Raw genomic sequence first — 19,807 nt, forward strand, 5'->3', positions numbered from 1 at the left:
CTCCTGCACTCCTCACTGCATCAAGGGGATTCAAATCCCCTAAACCAGTAGGAAAACATAACTGTGGGAATTACTAGCAAAAGCTGAAGGTTACTAAATACTTCACAAATAGTAAACACTAAAGGAGATTAAATTAAAATGTGAATTTGACAATAGATGAGGGTGAGCCCCTCCTGCATACTCACACAGCAGCAGAGCAGGATCCAAGAAGGTGCCACTGGTGCAGGTCTCTGCCTGAAATACTTGCTGTGTGATGGAGAACAAGGCTCACCTGGCCACAGGCAGCTCTGCAACGCAAGGAGGTCTTGCAGGTGACCACAGATTTAGGGGCAGGTGGCTCCGGCTTCTACCAAAGCTGCTGCTTAAGGGTGACAGGGCACAGCCACCCTCATCAGACAGCCCCGTCCTGGTGCTGCCCCGTGCTCCTCCTGACCAAAACACGGTGTGGCCACACGACAATCCCAACCACAGAAATCATCCCCATGATTCCGGACTTTCTTTTTGGCTGGATTAGTTTCATTTACCCCAGAAACCAAACAGAAAACCCAGTCCTTTCTTAACAAAATAAAACCTTGGTGAGTTAAAAATACTTGCCTTGAAACTATAGAGCGTTTCTTAATGAGCTTTTCCAGGACTGATGTCCTGAGTCAAGGGATTCACCACTCACTTCAGTCGCTTCACTCCCACTGCTTTTATGTTATAAAATTGCTCTTATTGGTACACAGACTAAGAGCACCACCCAGGGAGGCATCCATGAAAGCATACAACTCTCCGTAGTCGCTCTTACAGCCCCGAATTTACTGCTACCTCGCACAACGCCGGTGTTTTACCACCTTTGTTGCCGTAAAATATTTTCATGGTGATTAAGGAATCTGACAATGCACCATAAAACCCATCATTTAGGCTAGAGAAACCCATAAAAAAAAAAATCTAAGTGATTAAGATGTATTGCTCGGAGCGGGGAGGTCACCCAAGCTGGGTGGGTGAGTCCCTGGTGCCAGGAGCATCCCCAGATCTCCGGCTGCTGCTCCGACCGAGGTGCGCGGGAAGGGTGAGAGCCCCTCGCCAACCGTGTTTTGAAGTCATTCAGTTTGCACAGGAAAATGTCACGGCTTGCTGGTCCAGAGGGAATGAGAGCTGGAGTGTAGCTGTAGTCCTGTTTCAGAGAAGAAAAGAAAAGGCAGTCCCAAGGCTGCTCCAGGAATTGTTAATAGATTTTTATAAAATGCCACTTTAAGGTACGCTGTAAAAGCAATTTGTAGTTGTGATGCCAGTGACAATCTGTCCGGCCCTTAGAAATCTGCAGACATTTGGGGAATAGAGGCTCCTAGTACCCTGGGTCTTTGGGGGTTTAATATCTGGTTTGGATACCGGCTCCTAAGCCCCACTTGCGACACGCAGACCCCAGTGTGATGCACCCCGCAAACCTCAGCCCGGCTCCCGGGGTGCTCCGGGGCTCCCTGCGCGGCACACGGCCACCCCGGTGCTCCCCGCGGCACCCCAGGCAGCTCGGCTCCCCGCCGGCTCTGCCTGCCAGGGCACGGCCTGGGGACAGGGACCGCGTCCCAGCGCCGCTGCTCCGGGGCAGCGTGGGAAGGGGTTCGGATTCCCGTCCTCTCCGAGGTTGCTGGTTCCCGGGGAGGGTCTGGAGCTCTCCTGCCTGAAGCATGTTCTTAAGCCCCAGACTGATGGGCACAGAGCACAAACAGCAATCAGGCGAGGGCCTGGTGGCCTCAGGCAAAAGGGGCGTAATTTCAATATGTGCTCTTCTCCCGGCTTTCCCTGCTCATTTTGAGACAAAGAAACGTGCTTGTTGCAGGGCCAGGAAATGTGGTCAGGCCCTGCTCTGGGGTACAAGGGGTCTTCTCCCATGTGGTTAGCGATAGGACGAGAGGAAATGGGCTCAAGCTGTGCCAGGGGAGGTTTAGGTTGGATATTAGGAAAAATTTCTTCATGGAAAGGGTAGTCAAGCATTGGAACAGGCTGCCCAGAGAGGTGGGGGAGTCACCATCCCTGGAAGTGTTCAAAAAACGGGCAGAGGTGGCACCTGGGGACATGGTTCAGTCTAGTGTACCCTTGATTGGTTTAGTGTGGACTTGGTAGTGTAGAATCACAGAATCACAGAATCATCGAATCGTTTAGGTCAGAAAAGACCTTTAAGATCATCCAGTCCGACCATTAACCTACACTACCAAGTAGCCCTCCAGTGCAGCACTCCAGTCATGAGAGTCGTCCCACCACGTTTCTGTGATGGCGACTATGTCATAGCCATCCTGCTGCACAAGGGCTTCCAGCTCCTCTTGTTTGTTGCCCATGCTACGTGCATTGGTGTAGATGCGCTTGAGCCGGGCTATCGATTTTGCCCCCAATGTTGCCATGCTGCCCCTGGGCTCCTCACTAGTGGGCCCGTTTATATCCCCTTCCCCCTTCAAACCAAGTTTAAAGTAGGTTAGTGGTTGGGCTGGATGATCTTAAAGGTCTTTTCCAACCTGAATGATTCTATGATTCTATGAATTTGGGAGCAGACCCTGCAAGTCTCCCAGCCGCAGCGTAGTGGACGCCAGCCCGCTGCTTGGCTCCTTCTCTGCTCCTGCGGCACGAGACTCGCTTCTTGGTGCCGGCTGAAACTTCCCTGATAGGGGCACAAATCATCTTAAATCCTCAGGCAGATCACAAGGCTTACGTTTTCTAATCCTATAAGGAGATATCCAGAATAATTGTGCCATAGTTCAGGAGGTCCTAGTTCAAAGTCTTCCATGCACCTATTAAAGAGACGTACAAAGCCAAATGCACACGGGTGCATTCAGAAAATTCCACCCATGCAGCTTTAACGGTTCCCCGATGATGTTCCCCGCAAGTACTGAAACTCAGATAACCACCCCGTCGTGGCAAACAGGAACTACTACTCTTTGTCTTTTCTGCCTCCGGTACAGCACGAGCAATATCATTTTTCAACCTCGTTAAAAGCTGCCGTTACATAAATTGCCGGATCTATTAGTATATCTTAATTACGGCATCTCGAGCTGCTCTTAGCCTCTTGTGGGACAAAATTGTCATGATTTATACTATACTAACAATGATATTTTTACATTAGTAAGCAATTAAAGGACTGAACAGCACCCACGGGAGGTCTAGAAAATCTTGGAAGGACCACCATCATTCTGAGTTATATCCAGTTTAATTGTATTTACAGAAACCTTATGAAAGAATAATACCTTGTCAAAATATTTGCAGTGTTCAGAATAAATGCGTGTATAAAAAGCAGCATTAATGGGTTGAATTTATGATAAAAGGAAATCATAAAGAGGAAAAAAAAATGGCCCCTGATAAGGTCACGGAGGGAAGATGATCACAGGGCTTTAGATTTGTCAGCCTGGATTGTGCGAAAATGGGGGGCGTTTTCTGGCAGGTCTTTGTGGGCGATGCAGAGATGACAGGTGTCATCATTACAACTTGTATTTTTAATGTTATTACAGCAATGACGGCTGTACCGTATTAGCCACAGCGATGCTCTGACTGCGGCGTACATTGGTCGGGACAGGCTGGAATCAAAGCTGGCAATATTTTCCCAGAAAGGCACGGGGCATGGGGCAGATGCTCCTTCCTCCTGTATGGGCTTCTGCACCTCCCAGCAACGGGATGGGAAAGGCTCAGGAAAGGTATCGGACTGGTTTTCAGGTGTTTCAGGGAGTATCAATGAAAAAAAGAAGTCCTAGCCAGACTTGGGCATAGAAATGAAGGAATCCTTGACTGGTTACAGAACTACAAAAAGATTTCTTCTGCCATTGAAAGCCCTGGGGGCAAGGGGCAACCCTTAGAACTGCCAGGCAGTGGGGTTTCGTGTTTAATAAGCAGTCCGAAGACACGACAAACGAACACAGGTAGGAGATTTGGGTCTGCGCTTAGATAATCCAGCTCCCAACACATGTAATAGAAATAAGCTGCAACCTGCTACCCCAAGAAAGCGTAAAACCCAAAGCCCCTGGAAACATTTGAGGGTTATCGCCGAAAAGCCAATTTTTGTACTCTACGAGGCAACCATCTCATTGCCTTGGGATCCTCTGTGGGACCAGTGCGCTCCTGCCACAGGGAAACCTTCGCTCAGGTGCTCACTGGGGGAGAAACTCATCCAAAAGCAACATGGAAAACAAGACGTGGATGTGGCGCTGCTTCTCTCCCTCCGCCTGTCCTTTGCTCCCAGTCCCAGGGCTCCCACCGAGCCCAGAAATGCCGACAGGGACTAGGGAGCCCGGCCAGAGAGGGCTCGGCGAGGCTTCACACTGGGCACGGAAGGACGCAGGAGGAGGGCGGACACGCACCCGCACCCACTCCCCATGTAGGACATCCCCGCTCCCCGTAAAACCTGGATGCCTTCCTGCACCGCCCAGGTGGAGGGGAAAGAATTTTCAACCTCCTATCTACAGATCCACATATTTAATTTGTCATCACTTCATGGGCACTAAAACCTCAGAAATTTGGTCCCAAGAGACCAAATTCACTGAGTCCGTAGAAACAAAGATTGGCGACTCGCTGGGGGTACACAAGGCGAGCTGCTGCCTTGGCTCCACGCATCTTCCCATCACCTCCAACCATCACCTGCCTGGAAAAGAGACCGTCGTCGTCTTTCCCTGGGATTTCTGCAGCCTTCCCAAGGATCGAGGATAACATTTTATTATTATTATTATTCTGAAACAGAAATGTGCTCCTACATAAGAGGTTAACAAGCTTTTAAAAACCACTCTGCTCATCTTCTTCTGGTACAAATGTAAAACAAGCCATTTCGACTGACGGTGAAAATGTCACTTCTTGCATGAATTATGAGGCTCACACCTTCACAGCAAGAACAAAACTGTTACTCCATTGCGTGCCTTCCCAGATAAACGAAACGTGTCCAGTCTCCTCTAAAGCATTACATAGCCTTAAGTAGAAATACTAGAGTAAGAGTAAAGACTGCATCAGCGTTTAGTCTTTCCAATTAAATATCACAACCTTAATTTTATCGCTCTAATGGCAGTGCAAGGAAAACTTGGAAGGCCAGTTAGACTTATTAAGTACATATAATCTAAATAAGCTCCCGGTTCTCTACTCCTCATAACCAATGCAGCCAAATATTCCCTGTCTTGTGTTCCTCAAAATGATTAGTTTATTCAGGTTAGCTCATATATAAATGTCAGTGTAGTCGCAAGAGCTGTCCTTTCCTTTTTAGCCTTCACTTCATCCTTTCATCCCTATCTCTGGCGGCGCAGAGCAGCGTAAGAGGGTTCGCTCGCTCGCATTGCTGTAACTCTGCTAATCAGTGGTCTAATGGCGTGCAAGAGTTCAGTGAATCAGAATTCTTCTTAATTAGTTTTTTTGCTCCCTCCGCAATGGAGGTGCAACTCCAATGAAAAATAGGTTTTAATTATTGAAAGTTTCCTATTGAATTTAATTAGAGTCATGCAGTCGGAACCCTACACCTCACTCTAAAAAATTAGAGCTATTGGTTTCCTAAATGAATTGCAGTAAATATCGCTGCTAAAAGGAAATGCTTTCATGGAAGAAGCGATGACCCTCATAATTCAGTATGCAAATCACAGAAAAAAGCAATACCCACTTTCCTCATCAATCTTACATATCCTAAGAGGCATAACAATATTCTATCTCACTACCAGTGCGTATGGAAAAAATAATGGACTGAAACAGGTGATGTTATAGCAACGCTATCAAGAGTCTCATTAATAAAAAGACAAAAATAAAAGAATGAAAGATGTAAAACTTAATGCCTCTGCTGTAGAAATGGGAAACAGGGCATTAATAAGTAACCTGGACAGACTATCACCGATTATTTGGGTTGGAAGGGATTGCTGGCAGATGAGTAAATCTACACCCGGGTTCTGTGGCACGATAGCCCAAACTGTCTACAGGCAATGGTTTTCTGAGCCTTGCATGCTCGTGCTGATGTATTTCTTCCATGTCTTCGTATCTTAATTCCTGACTTCCATAATTTCCCAGCAGATGCAGAAACTTCAAAGGACACGACTGAAACAGCTTTTCACCAAACAATGTTCGCAGCCAGACTGAATTTGTTTCTAAAAAACCTCCCTTTAATTTTTTTCTGGATGCATGTTTAGTAGACAACTAAATGACTGAACTGCATGAATGAATAATGTCTTCGTATAAAAGACTGAGGTTTCAAAGCACAAAACCATGAATCTGAAAACTTGTGCATGCAAAAAGATGAACGGGGAATGCAATTACTATTTTTACAGTTCGTATATCTATTCAATTTGAGGCTCCTTTGAAATATTTGAAATACTAGGAAATAATGAATACATTCAAGAAATTTTAAAACGGTACTGAAAGTGCTGCAATACATAAATATACATTTACATGCATACGGCATCTGTGCATAAGATTTCCCAGCTAAATGGGACACCTAACTGTTGGCTGCTTCTAAATATATATGTGAGTAGCATATGCAATCACAACAAATGCACGTACAGAATAAGTAGGTATCTAGTAAGTATTTTGCAATGGAGCCTTGCAAAATTGCCTGTTCTTCTGAAAATCAGCCGCAGATCCCCCATAGCTCTAGAAATGAGGGTATTTGTACTGCATCTGTATCTTCTGGTGGCCAAAATAAAGAGAGAGGAGAGACAACTGCATGACTTCCATCCAGTCCTTCCATGGAGGGTGCAAGGCTGGCGGCTGGAAATGCAAACCCAGCTCCTGCGTCTCCTGGGCACAGCAAATGTTACGCGGCACCATCGAGAGACGATGGATACAGACGGACTCCTCCAGCGGCTTTATTTATTCAAACAGATTGAACATCCAGAGTGGAAAAAAAAATTTTCTAGAGAGTCTTCTTTTGGTCCGTTGCCAGGCAATAAAGATAATATAAATAGTATGACTATAATCACGTTGATGTCCCTGACGACAAGATAATTCTTACCAGGCACAGGGGTAAGTCAGTTAAAATTTAGAGCATCGAGCAGGCCCACAGATCCATCCAAACTTCGGTCCCACTGCAGTTACAGCATGGCCTGATTTCATTCAGGCTACAAAAGTTGGTCGTGCCACCACTGCTGTCACTGGCACTGTAGCATGACTGGTCAGGAGACAAGTGTCCTGAACAGTGTCCGATTTTTTTTTCATTAGAAAATGCTTTTTATATGATAGTGTGAATGTATCAATATCAGAAACGCTCACTAAAAAGTATGAATTTTTAATGAAACTCCTATTATAGAAGATTTTCGAGTCCAAGTATGCATGGCCAACGTAGGAATGAAAGAAAGAAGAAGAAAAATAATTTAATTCCTAAAATCTGGTAATTTAGACTCTCGTCTAGGATACTGGAAAATGTGAGATTACTTGAACCATATTTTTTCCTTTTGGATATATACATACATGCACTTGGTGTTGGATGGAGGTACTCCACAGATGTCAGGTCCTGCAGGCTGCAACTCCTGTTTGTCTCTGAATCATCTCCCTTTGGGGATGATTCTGGACTCATTTATAACAGTATACATCTGGATAATTACTAATACAGGGTAGCTAGACATCACTTATTTTAGATGAAAGATCTTTTCTTCCAAAGAAACATTGTCCTCAAGAAAAAATGTCTCTGTCTCCAGTGCTGTGAGAGAAGGGGAAGTGTTATCCTTATCCACTACCAGGATGTGCGTCCCTTGTATTTCCACAGCACACGTGCATCAGCCGCAGCCACCTCCACCCCCAAAAGCATCTTCTCAACCTGCAGAAGGCTGAGGCAAGACCTTTTAAGCAACTTTGCACAAATGCGGCCGCTTTGAAGAGGATGAAAATTTGGCTTCGGCTTCGCCAGGGTACGCGTGCCCGCCGTGTCTCTGCAGCGGGACCTGGCCCCGGCCGAGAGGCGGCCTCGGGGCGGCACCGCGGCTGCCCCACACCAGCAGCACCGTCGCGGCGTAGCCCCCGCCAGCAGCCAAGCACCACGCAGCCCTGCCCCGATGGGATGGGGAGAGAATCGCAGGAGTGAGAGTGAGAAACACTCCTGGGCTGAGATAAGAACAGTTTAACAATTGAAATAAAGTAAGATACTAATGATAACAACAACAATATAATAATGATGATGATAATAATATACAAAACAAGTGATGCCCAATGCAATCGCTCACCACCCGCCGACCGATGCCCAGCCAGTTCCCGAGCAGCGATCGCTGCTCCCCGGCCAACCCCCCCAGTTTCCATACTGCCCATGACGCCGTATGGTATGGAATGGCCCTTGGGGCAGTTGGGATCAACTCTCCTGGCTGTGCCCCCTCCCAGCTTCTTGTGCCCCTGGCAGAGCAGGGGAAGCTGAAAAGTCCTTGCCTGGCATAAGCAGTGCTGAGCAACAACCAAACCATCAGCGTGTTATCAACATTCTTCTCCTACTAAATCCAAACCACAGCACTGTGCCTGCTGCTAGGAAGAAAATTAACTCTATCCCAGCCCAAACCAGGGCAAGCCCCCACAACGAACCTGGCTTTCAACGAGTCTCCACTTATAGCCCAGCCACCTGGCATGGGAGGGGGAGTGAGGCGGTGAAACCGTCAGCCCTCACGTGTTGCACCACAATTAAACAGAAAAACACTGGGTTTTTTTCCTCCATGAGCTAACAAGGAAAGGTCCCAGAGCCCCGGGAGCTGGCCCCGTCAGGCTGTTCAGAGCCGGGGGAACAGCCGCTTTCCTGCCTGTCGGTGGATGGGTCCTGCGCTGCTGAATGCAAAGGTTTCAGCACAATCCCTTTTGGAATTTCTGTCTAATCTGAAACACGAATAATCAGGGAGTGATTTAATATCTGGTACGCTGGGGTCAGAGTCTTGCGGAATCACATAGCACAAAATTTTCCTAATTGAAAATGACTTTTCTTTGCCGCATTACACTCTATAATCTGTATTTAATACTGCCCATATCTTTAACTGCTGAAGACACCGTATCATTGGTGTAACTGGTCCATCCAGTAGAGAGTAAAATGAGATTTTCCCCATATTTTCTACCAATTGTGACTTTACAGCTTGGGCTAGTTTGCTGCAGCTAGTCTGCTCTGTCAGTTGTCGCAGGCTTTCCTGCATACGATCGGGATTTATACGCCATTTAATACCATAGCTCCCGGGTTTATTCCCTGGCCCTGGTCAGCCACATTGCAGAGATGCCGCTTCACTGGGGGACACTGTTTTGGAGTGGAACCACTAACTCCCTCCAAGATGAAGTCTGGTTGTGGATCTGCAGATAAATGGCTCTAAGGATCATTGCCAATAAGAACTAGGTTAAAAAAAAAGAAAAAAAACAAAAGCCCTTTTTTTTTTCCCCTTAACTAGAATCATAGAATTGTTTATTTTGGAAAAGACTTGTAAGACCATCAAGTCCAACCATAAACCTAGCACTGCCAAGTCCACCACTAAACCATGTCCCTAAGCACCACATCTACACATCTTTTAAATACCTCCAGGGATGGGGACTCCACCACCTCTCTGGGCAGCCTGTTCCAATGCTTGACCACTCTTTCCATAAAGAAATTTCTCCTAATATCCAATCTAAACCTCCCCTGGTGCAGCTTGAGCCCATTTCCTCTCGTCCTATCGCTTGTTACTTGGGAGCAGAGCCCAACACCCCCTCCCTGCCCCCTCCTGCCAGGAGCTGCAGAGCGATCAGGTCTCCCCTCAGCCTCCTCTTCTCCAGGCTGAACACCCCCAGCTCCCTCAGCCGCTCCCCACCAGCCCTGTGCTCCAGACCCTGCCCCAGCTCCGCTGCCCTTCTCTGGACACGCTCCAGCACCTCAACGTCTTTCAATTCAGCTTGGTCTCTCTGCTTTAGTTTGAGCAACCAGGTGGGTTTATAACATTCCCACTACCTCCAAAATCCTCCAACACTATCTCGGCATGCCTTGGATGCTCATGCCGGCACGTGCCGTTCTCCCACATGTCAGGTCAAGCAACACGAAGCCTCAGCTCCACATCACGCCGGTGCCCTGTCACCTGGTGCCTCTTTTTTCAGGGCTTTGAATCAAAAAAAAAAAAAAAAAGTACTATCATCTCTTAAGCTCTCAGGATCCCACAAGGAGCACGTTAGAGCTTAACCACAACTTACATTAAATAGACGGACAAGCCCAGTCTGGAGGGGTTTATCCGGGTGAAAGCCATGCTGCACTGCAGGACACAGGGCCAGCAATCACCAGGCAGATGCTGTCTCTGTTTTCAATTTACACTGGTTCTGATATCCTGAGACAACTTTACGATTTTTATAGCCAAGATTTATTTTGCCCCGGCGCATACACATGTATGCATTGAAACCCTGTGTTGTGTGCTATGCCTATATACAGGTCCATGAAGAGGGACTGCTATTTCTATTTCTTGTCCCTCTTGTGAAGAAGTTCAGTACACAGAGTGAAAATTAGGCTACAAAATAATCCCCAGCTATGAACAGAGCTGAGATACCACAAGGTTTGGAACTTCTGTATATTCAGCATCAACAGCCTCGGGTCTCAAGCTCCTAAACTCAGAAATCTTTTAGAAATGTTCTGATCCCTACCTGTTATGCAGCATTTTGCTATATAGCCTAGCCAAAATTCTTATAAACAAAATTATCAAGAGACTTGCTCAATTCTGGCAAGTCTAGAAATAATGCAAAACCCATAATTTCTGTACTTGTCAGAGCTTCTAGACGGAAGCTCAAAGTGAAAAGATGAATATAGTGAAAGAGAATATAAAGTAAAAGTGAATATAAAACGTAACCCGAAAAGCCCAAAGTCTGATTGATATTTCTGTTTGAAGGTTAATTTTCATTCTAGATGCTGCTAGAAATTTGGAGATGTTAAAAGCTAGTGTTTAAGCCTGTTGAGCATAATTTGAAGTCTCTCACATTTCCTTTGCGGCACTGAAACAAAAAGACCTGTGGGAGGTGACTCCTTGATTTTTTGGCATGCAGAAATTGAAAAGGATTTTGTTTGCTCTGTTGTTTTTTTTTTTTAATGAGAGTTAGATAAGCTGCTGTCTCTTAGGATGTAGAGATGTGTCTCCAAAGGCAAGTGACCCCTGCTGCAGGGTTGCACGGGGAGAGCTGGTGGGGCTAGCCCATGGCCAAGCTGGAAACGCCGATGCTCCTGCAGATGGTTACGCCAACATGTCTCCTCCTGTGCCGCGTCCCCTTGCAAAGCGGGGACGTGGCACAGGCGCTTGCGAAGAAACCATTTCTGGCCCCAACAGACTATTAGCTAAAGGTTCGATAAAGGATGCTTCTTAAGACAGACTCTGGGGACTTATCTCTTGAGATGATACTCCATGATTGCACACAGCCTACTGGAAACGAATTTCCAGCCTGAAAATTTAAATGGTGCTATGCACAGCAACTGCAGATTCCGGACCTCCTCCGGATTTTGGGTACCTCCCACTACAGTGCTTGTTAGAGTAAGAGTGAAGAAACTGCATCATGTTTGACTGACTGGACACGTTTGATAACGGTATAGATAATTCTCATGTATATGTATCTGGTGATATAAATCTAGAGAGGGGACTGGGAGAAATGGAAATCAGTGCCAGGCAGGATGAGGTGGAAGGAGCAGGCTGACGTTACACCTTTCCCCTCCTCTCTGTATGCCCCCCACGAAGCTATCTGTGCCTTTAGCCACTGTGAGATTCTCCTTTTTGTATGTAGAGTTGTGTGCATTTGTACCACTGCAAAAAATAACTAACAATTCAAAGGGGTACCTGGCCACTGAAAAGGTTGAGCGCAGTATATAACCTGGAGATAAATAAGGAGATGGAGAGAGACAGAGGAGAAAATCCCAGTGAGGGGCAAAGAAGAAATGTATTCCACCAACCGGGAAAGACAGTCAGAAGATTTTTTCTTCTAATTGCCCTTGCTCTCTCGGTAGGGATTCCTTGCCTAGAAACCTTCCTAACAGCCCTTCTCCTCCTCATTCTCTCCTTTCCAGTGAGGGAGATTAATGGGCAGCGCCCTAATTGCAATCAAGGGCTCCCCAGTCTTGAGTCTGTCCCCGGCAATTCACCTCCCCGCCGGCTGACTGCCACGCCCCGTCACCCGGATGGACACCTAACGTGCAACCTGTAGCGCTTTGATGTCGCAGTAATCACGGGGCCGGAGTCCCGATGACAGCGATGGGCATTTCAAAATGCTGAGGGATCAGTCACTGTGACGCTGAATCGGGGGTACAACCTACCAATAAAACCATCTCGGCGGGAAGCTGCTACAGCAAGCCGATGGGACTGATGCTGCTACGTGTCTGCAGAAAATGGCTAAGTTTGTACACAAATCTGACTTTCTGAAAACGCCGAGAATTTAATTAATATACACCATTAAATTGTGAAGCACAGAGTTCTGTGCAGGGCTATAATTTAACAGCAAACGCTACAAAAAAATTAAGAAGTTATTTTCCATTGCGCTGTAAAGGATTTTCGCACAGAAGTCTACACAATAGCAAAGGGGAAGTTCACGTGTTGAGCTGTTGAACCAGGCCTACTCTGTAATTAATTAACAGCACGCGATGAAAAGACCATCATTCTTTTGTTTCTTCCATTCAAAATATGTACCCAAGAAGACGAATGCTGACTAACAGCAATTATAATATCCTAGAAACATGACACAGAGTTTATGGATGGTTGGAATAACAAAAGACGGTGAAGACACAGGCACTCCCCACCGCACTGGGGGGTCTCTCGTGCTCCTCTATTCCCTCTATTGATTTTCCACTGTAGGCATGTTAGGACAGCAAAGATCAAATTCAAGCTAACAGAGCGTGTTGTCGGTATTTATCCTTCAATTCTGGCTTAATGGATTAGTTATGGGAGGAAAAAAAAAAAAATCTTTGCAAACATAATTTTGGAATTAGCAGCAGAAGAATATGAAGTCCAGGTCGTGGAGAGAGCCGGGTCGAAGACGCTAGAGCTCAGCACGGGGTGCCACGGCGTGCACCTCTCGCCAGCCCCAGAGATGGCCAGGGAATAGATTCCTCAGTTTTTGCTGGGAATAATTTTAAAATTAAAGGAAAAAAGCTGTTCCGACAAAATTGAAATGGAAAGCTTGGAAGCATTTTGCCCAATGAGCTCCTCCTGCTTCTGTCCATCAAACATTTATTTTGCATTGAGGTGAAATGCTCTGTTTCACCCGAAATTGCGTATTTTATTACACATTGAATTCATTTAACCTTTCTGTTTGACACTTTTTCCCATTAAACATGAAGTGCTGCTCAAAATGAAATACTGAAAAGTTTCACTCGAAGATGTGAAAATTAAGCATTTAAAGCTTTTAAAATAATGCCTATGTTGGGGTATTTTCTACATCCTAGGCGCCATATCTGAATGCGTTTCTTAGCCAAACTATAAGCTGTAGTTGACCTGAATTCTTGAAAAGTTGTTGTTGTTGAAGGTAGGAGGTGCAAAATAAACTGGGCTGCCTTCGGGTTGGCGTCGTTAATTTGTCCCACAGTTCGTTTTATGGTCTTTTGTAGAAGATGGAAAACCAAGCTGTGTTGTGAGCATCACGCCTTCCAACAGTGGGAAAGCATTTCTGAAAATAAGGTTCTTTTTCATCATTTCCTAAAGACAGACTGGATCCAACCATGCACTTCTGGAAAATAATCTTGCAGTCCAACCTCAGTGACTATGGATGCCTCACTCCCAGCACTGGCACGCTGCAGCCAGTGCTCTCCTCCGGCACAGCACCATCCTGCTGCACAAGGAGTAATGGTTTTAAACTAAAGCAGGATAGATTTAGACTAGACATAAGGAAGAAATGTTTTACACTGAGGGTGGTGAGGCACTGGCACAGGTTGCCCAGAGAGGTGGTGGAGGTCCCATCCCTGGAAACATCCCAGGCCAGGTTGGACGGGGCTCTGAGCACCCTGACCCAGTTGAAGATGTCCCTGCCCATGGCAGCGGGTTGGGCTGGATGGCCTCTAAAGGTCCCTTCCAACCCAAACCATTCCATGATTCTATGATTCTGTGTTGCTGGAGGCACACCAGGCTTAGCAGGACTGAGCACAGCAGACCCACAACATCCCGGCACCTCTGGAGAACAAAAAACCCGTCCAGTTTCTACACAATTCAAGGCAAGTAGCAGTAACATCTACTGCTAATTCTGGGGCGAACGACCAAGGAACCTTAGTGCTTGGAGGGCATGAAACCTGTGAATTTGAAACTTCCCAAATGTTCACAGAGCCTTCTAACACCAGTTCAGTAATAAATCAGGGCAGAGCGTGCCTTCTGCAATGCTAACAACTTCTCGCTGGGTATTCAAGGAAAGTTTTTACGCAAGTAGCGATGCAAGTTTCTCAGCTTGAGAGACAAAATCTCTTTGGAGCCCCAAGTGCTATTGCTTCAGGAGATGCATATGAAGATCATTAATTACTGTCTCACAACTTGGCTGTGGACCCAGCACTTTTTCATCTTTGGAGTACTCTGTTTCTATTTGAAGCACTGTGGAATTGAGGATAATGACTGTCGATTACAACGGGTGGAAGCAGCAACATCGCTTTATTACAACACAGCATGCTAAATGGTTATGAACTAGAAAGGAAAGAATTAGTCCCCCTCTGAAAGTATCTGTGCATGTTAATTGCTTGCTGACCGCCAATATTTTTCCTCAAGATTTTCTTTTGAAATTCACACCATGCTTCGGCGTTTCGCAGCAGCACTGGAACTGGAGGGCCCAAGCAGAGGAAAACAAGCAGGTGTTTTGGAAGGTTTTCCCGAATTGTAGTATCCCGCTGCCCTGCAGGAGGCTGGACTCAAGCACTGTTAAACATACACAGGCCTTTTTTCCAAAGTAAGATAGAGATTGAGCAGTTAAGTGGCATCTTTCTTCATTACGGTGTGAAAGAAGAGAAGGAATGAATGAGTTTTAAAATAAGTGCCATAGAAAAAAACCTGACTGTCGCTGAGGTTAATGGCAAAAAAAGCCATTAACTTCAAAGGACAGATATTTCATTTTATGTTTCTCTATTACCAGAAAAGCAGCATTTCATAACTACCTAACTCTGCTATTACTTATGCCTAGCGGTCTCAACGACAGAAGGCAAACTCAGAGGCAGGCTGTGCCCCCCGCCCTAAAGCTGGTTCCAGTTATTTCCCATTCCAGCTGAGCAGGGTGAAAATTGTGCCACTGCACCTGCAGAAGATGAGGCACTCCCTAGAGTTTACGGGTTTCTGCAGAATTTGCAGTATTTCTGAAAGAAAACTTTGTGCGAATATGCTTTAAAGCTTTAAAGCAAATATGCTTTAAAAGTTAAGTTTGCGTTAATCATTCTTAGGGGGAAAATGAGAAGCATTTATTAACAGACACAGTTAATAATAATGTTGATCAATGACAACCACTATTTACTGTTACACCTTTTGTTTTCTGCTCTAGTTAAAACCTACAGTGGTTTTCTATCAAAATACCTAATCCGACTGCTAATAATTTTTTTTAATCTGACTGCTAATAATTTTTTTTTAATCTGACTGCTAATAATTTTTTTTTCTTGCAAACACCATAAACCAAAAGTGCCATTCCGTTGTACATATTTATTTTAGATAACAAACAAAACAGAATGAAAACCCATATCACCTCTTGGCAACAAATACAGCCTTGACTGTGAACTCAGATTTACCCGTTCTGCGCAGGGCTATCTTGCAGATTAATTAAGGGGAGCAACATTATTATTTTGCATAGCAATTTTTGTCACAAAGACAAATTACGGGAGCTGGGTCAGGTTATAACGACGGAAGCTGAAGCCAATCAAGAAAAGCCATCAGAGACTTGCACTTGACAAGTGCGGCACCGGGCCATCCTCCCCCCGTCACCCCAGACAAGTTGAATTTTCCGGTCGTTTTCATTGTTTGAAATTTAATTTGGCCTCTCCCACGCCAGCACGGGGCAGGGGGTGGCCGCGGCCCCTCTGCCCCCCCAGCGCCGGCCGAGCCCCCTCGGCGAAGGAGACCCGGCTGCTACCCCGTGTCGAGAGGCCACGTGGACTGCCATGAAAATTCATTGCTGTCACAAGACTGAAGGCCCAAACTGATGCTTTTGACAAGCCTGAAATCAGCAAATGAGGACGGTGAGGAGAAAAAGGCGTGAAACATTGGCTAATTTTAAAGGCTGGATCTCTTTTTCTCTGTCCCCACTTGTTTCTTTTTCATTTAAACGAGTGTAACATTAAATGAATTGCTTTTATTTTCTCCTACTAAGCCTATTAGGATTTAACTATGGAAAGTTGAAGCAATTTTTTCCTGCTTAAGTTCCCTCCCCTACGCCAGGCCGGGCTCCAGCTGTCAGCCCTCCCGAAGATTCAATGAGATTAGTCCTAAATGTTCTTAGCATCATTTCAAAGGTTCTAACCGCATTACTTCCACAGACAAAATTGTTTTATCGCTTCCCTAAGTCGAGTAAGAGGTCAGAGATGAATATAAGCGGTTTTGAGATGACTGAAGTTTCCCAGATTGTGAAGCTCTCGGTGGCTCCCGAAGCAGAGTGAGATATGGGGTGCTGCCAAAACTGCTTTCGCACGGTCCGCACCAGCCTCCTCCCGCCTCATCGGAGTCCGTGGTGTCAAGGACCCAACAGTTACTCCTGGTTTACAATGGCGTAAGGGAGACAAGATTCACATCCATAGTGCATAAGGGAAAACAAGGGCCAACCCTATGACAATCAAGAAATCAAGAGACTTTGAAGTAAAGGCAAACACAATGGGCTGAAGGGACAACCCTCAATCAAGGCCATCGCCCCATACCCACCAGGTGTGGTCTTGGTCCTTACCTGTTGCCGCAGAGGGGCCTGCTCCAACAAGCTACAAGTTATTCAGACAAAATCTCATAGAAATTTGTGCTGTTGGAGAACCCTTGTGCTGTTGGAGAACCCTCATGCCAAGGAAAGGCAAAGTGTTACCCCAAGACACATGAAACTCCCCGACATCCTTCTGGATAAAAGCCTTATGTACAGTATAAAGAGGTGAGAAACGTGCCCCGACTCATGAAACCCATGAAAACTTCCTAGGTTTGAGAGACCTGGTCTATCAAACGCAACGCAAGTGCTCAGAGAAAGGGGTCTGTCGCCCGCGGCTGCGAGGGGCACTCGCGGACGGGACAGGCGGCCTCGCCAAGTCGCACCTCCTCGGGCTCATTTCCGAGGGCTAAAAATACGTTCTGTATTTTCAGGGGTAAACAGCCAGGCTTTCTGCAGTATTGGCAATAACTGCGTTGCCTCCTGTAAATAAAACCACAAAGCTTTTCACGTGCACGGATTAATTCCCAAACCTGCTAAATCCGAGCAGAACAGAACCCACATGGTGGGTTTGTGAACGCCCACCATGCACACGCCAACGCCGAGCAGGTTTCGGCCATGTTACTGCATGAGAACTGTGATTAAAACATCTTTGGAAGTTCACAGGGACAACATATTTTTGTCTTCACTCTGAACTGATGCCTTTGAACTTTAGGCAATAAATTTTTTATACTCTTCACTAGGACTCACATCTGATCTCCAGTCCACCTCCGAACAGGCATGCTCTGAGGTTGCTAATTTGGGCAGTGAGAATAGCCCTGCTTACTTCAGCTCTTTCTCGTTTGTTGGAACAAGCCTTTTGGTGATAGAGGAAACCTCAATTTGCATGTTAATGAGAGCGTAAGCGGATTGAGGCCATTCATGCCAGTGACCATCTCCAATTAGCTGAAGAATTTCCATTCTCAGTTTAAAGAGTTAAATAGTCCCATCAAGGAAACAGCACTTCGTTTACCCAAGAAGTCAAAAGGACAGAGAGCCTGTTGGGAAGTGTATGCATGACTTCCTAATCCCTCCTCATTTAATAATAACTGCTAAACCATTTGGTCAGTACTTAGGGCTAACAAAAAAAAATACCTTGCAGAACCCCAGGGCTTGTTTTGGGGAAGCATCATGTACCAACTGGCTTAAAAAGCACCCCAATGGCCAAAAAACCCCCAAGCTCCTGTCGCAAACAGACAAACCTCCACACAAAGCGTGTGCTTAGCCCCTTGGTTTGCTTCATCAGCAATAAAGATGTTCACTACACTCTCAGCATGCTTTAAAGCCCTAAGAAATTCTTGTTGTCAAGGAACCCTGTTGTTCGTAGGGTTGGTTTTTTTTTTAATTATTATTAAGCTTAGAACAAAAATGCAAATTAAATATTTAAAAGAGCATTCTGCAGCATCCACTAGAGAAGAATATTCTTATCTCCTAGAGAAGTGAAAGGGACTTTTTATATATTCTATTTAACCACAGTGGTGTGGGAAATGCAATAAAGCAACACAGCTTTCTCACAAAGAGGTCTGAGCATGAGTAGCATTTCACAGGAGGTACAGAACAGAAATGAAGTGGTTTAGGAAGATGCTAATCATGGTGAGAAGCCGGCGTACGTGGGAGAAATGCAATGTACTGAAGGAGAGATGCTAGAAGAAGATAGAGAAGTCCAGAGTTTGGTCCTCAGGTCGGCCTGTTACATGGCCCAGGAAAACTTCTCCAACTCTTTGCACTTCCCTTCCACTATTACATTTTGCTATTTAGTGGGACAATGCTGGTCATAGGAAATGCCGTTTTGGGGAAGCCAAACGCATGCGGCTGCACATCAGTCACCAGCACGCCCATTGGGTTTACACTTTGGCGTGCAATAGGAGAGGTCTTCAGAGCTGCTCATCAGCCCAAATGGTGGAGCTCTACTGATACAATGCAAAGGGGAATTAATACTCATTTAAAGTCAACACACTGCACGGTGCGCCCTTTCATAGACCTTTAAAAGGCTTTCAGGCCCCTGAACTGAGGGAATTCAAAGAGGCAGGAGGCGAGGGGGAGGCCGGGGTGGGAGAAACCCGGCCATGCCCACCGGGTGCAGATCTCCAGCGCTCGCCCTCCCTTGGCCCTCGGCAGGGCGGGATGCTTTGTCTCGCTCCACCGGCCACCCTGGGAACCCAGAGAGGACTTCTGAGGAGAGAAGATATTTGGAGCAGGGTGGTCGCAGGGTGCCTCCTTACTCATCCTAAACCTCCTCGGGAAGCAGTAGCGCGTTGGTGTAACCCCTCAGCATCAGTTTCCCCCTTGGGCACGTGGGCGCGTGTCCTAAGCACGATGCTGCTTTAGGGCTGGCCAAGAAATACCTCGGGGAGAGGGTGGGAAGGGAAATAAGGTGTACCCGCGTGCAGCAGGAGAGAAGATTCAAAGAAAAACAGGTCCCTGTTCAGGACCACTGCCTGGACTCCTGCTCCTCCTGCGACGCGGTAGGAGCAGCGCAGGGCTGTGTCCCCCCAGCCCCAACCTCGCTACGGTGGGCACCGATTAGGAGCAACCAGAGCTCAGATGGTCAGCGGGCATTTTACTCTTTACCCGACAAATAGATGAAAAAGCAGCTCTTCCGCGCATTGCTTCTGCAATCCCAAATGTGTTGGGACCAATCCGGACCTGGCTGCCTGTGGTCTCCAGAGTTCCCAGCAAACAACTGATCAGTGGCACGAGCAGAGAAGGGTTACCAGGGCTTCGGTCCGTATTTATGCTGGCGCAATCAAGGACAGAGCCAGCTACACAGTTCAGAGACAGCCAAGAAAGAAATGCAATTGCTCCGGACATTCCCGCAGCGTTCCTCCCGTTAGCTCAGTATTAGACAGCCATCGGCCACAGCAGCAGGCAGGTAAGGAGCAGCGGAAAACTCTTGGAAACAAGCTCAGTAAAAGCCACATATGCACAAAAAAAAAAACCAACAACTTTCCTTGCTTTTCCCTTTCAGAAAGTGTTGCATCCCCGCTAAACAATGCCGGGGGGCATTAAAAAGGACGAGCCCAACTCCAGCGGGTTGAATAGAGTCACTCCGAGG

At 46.4% G+C, this 19,807-nt stretch overlaps 1 protein-coding gene across 1 annotated transcript in view; it reads right to left on the bottom strand.

The window, feature by feature from the left end:
• DCC (DCC netrin 1 receptor) overlaps positions 1-19,807 on the bottom strand; it is a 596,500-nt gene that overhangs the window by 490,132 nt on the left and 86,561 nt on the right. The gene's annotated exons all lie outside the window — the stretch shown is intronic.

The sequence above is a fragment of the Pelecanus crispus genome, chromosome Z (assembly GCF_030463565.1).
Source record: "Pelecanus crispus isolate bPelCri1 chromosome Z, bPelCri1.pri, whole genome shotgun sequence".
Lineage (NCBI taxonomy): Eukaryota > Metazoa > Chordata > Aves > Pelecaniformes > Pelecanidae > Pelecanus > Pelecanus crispus.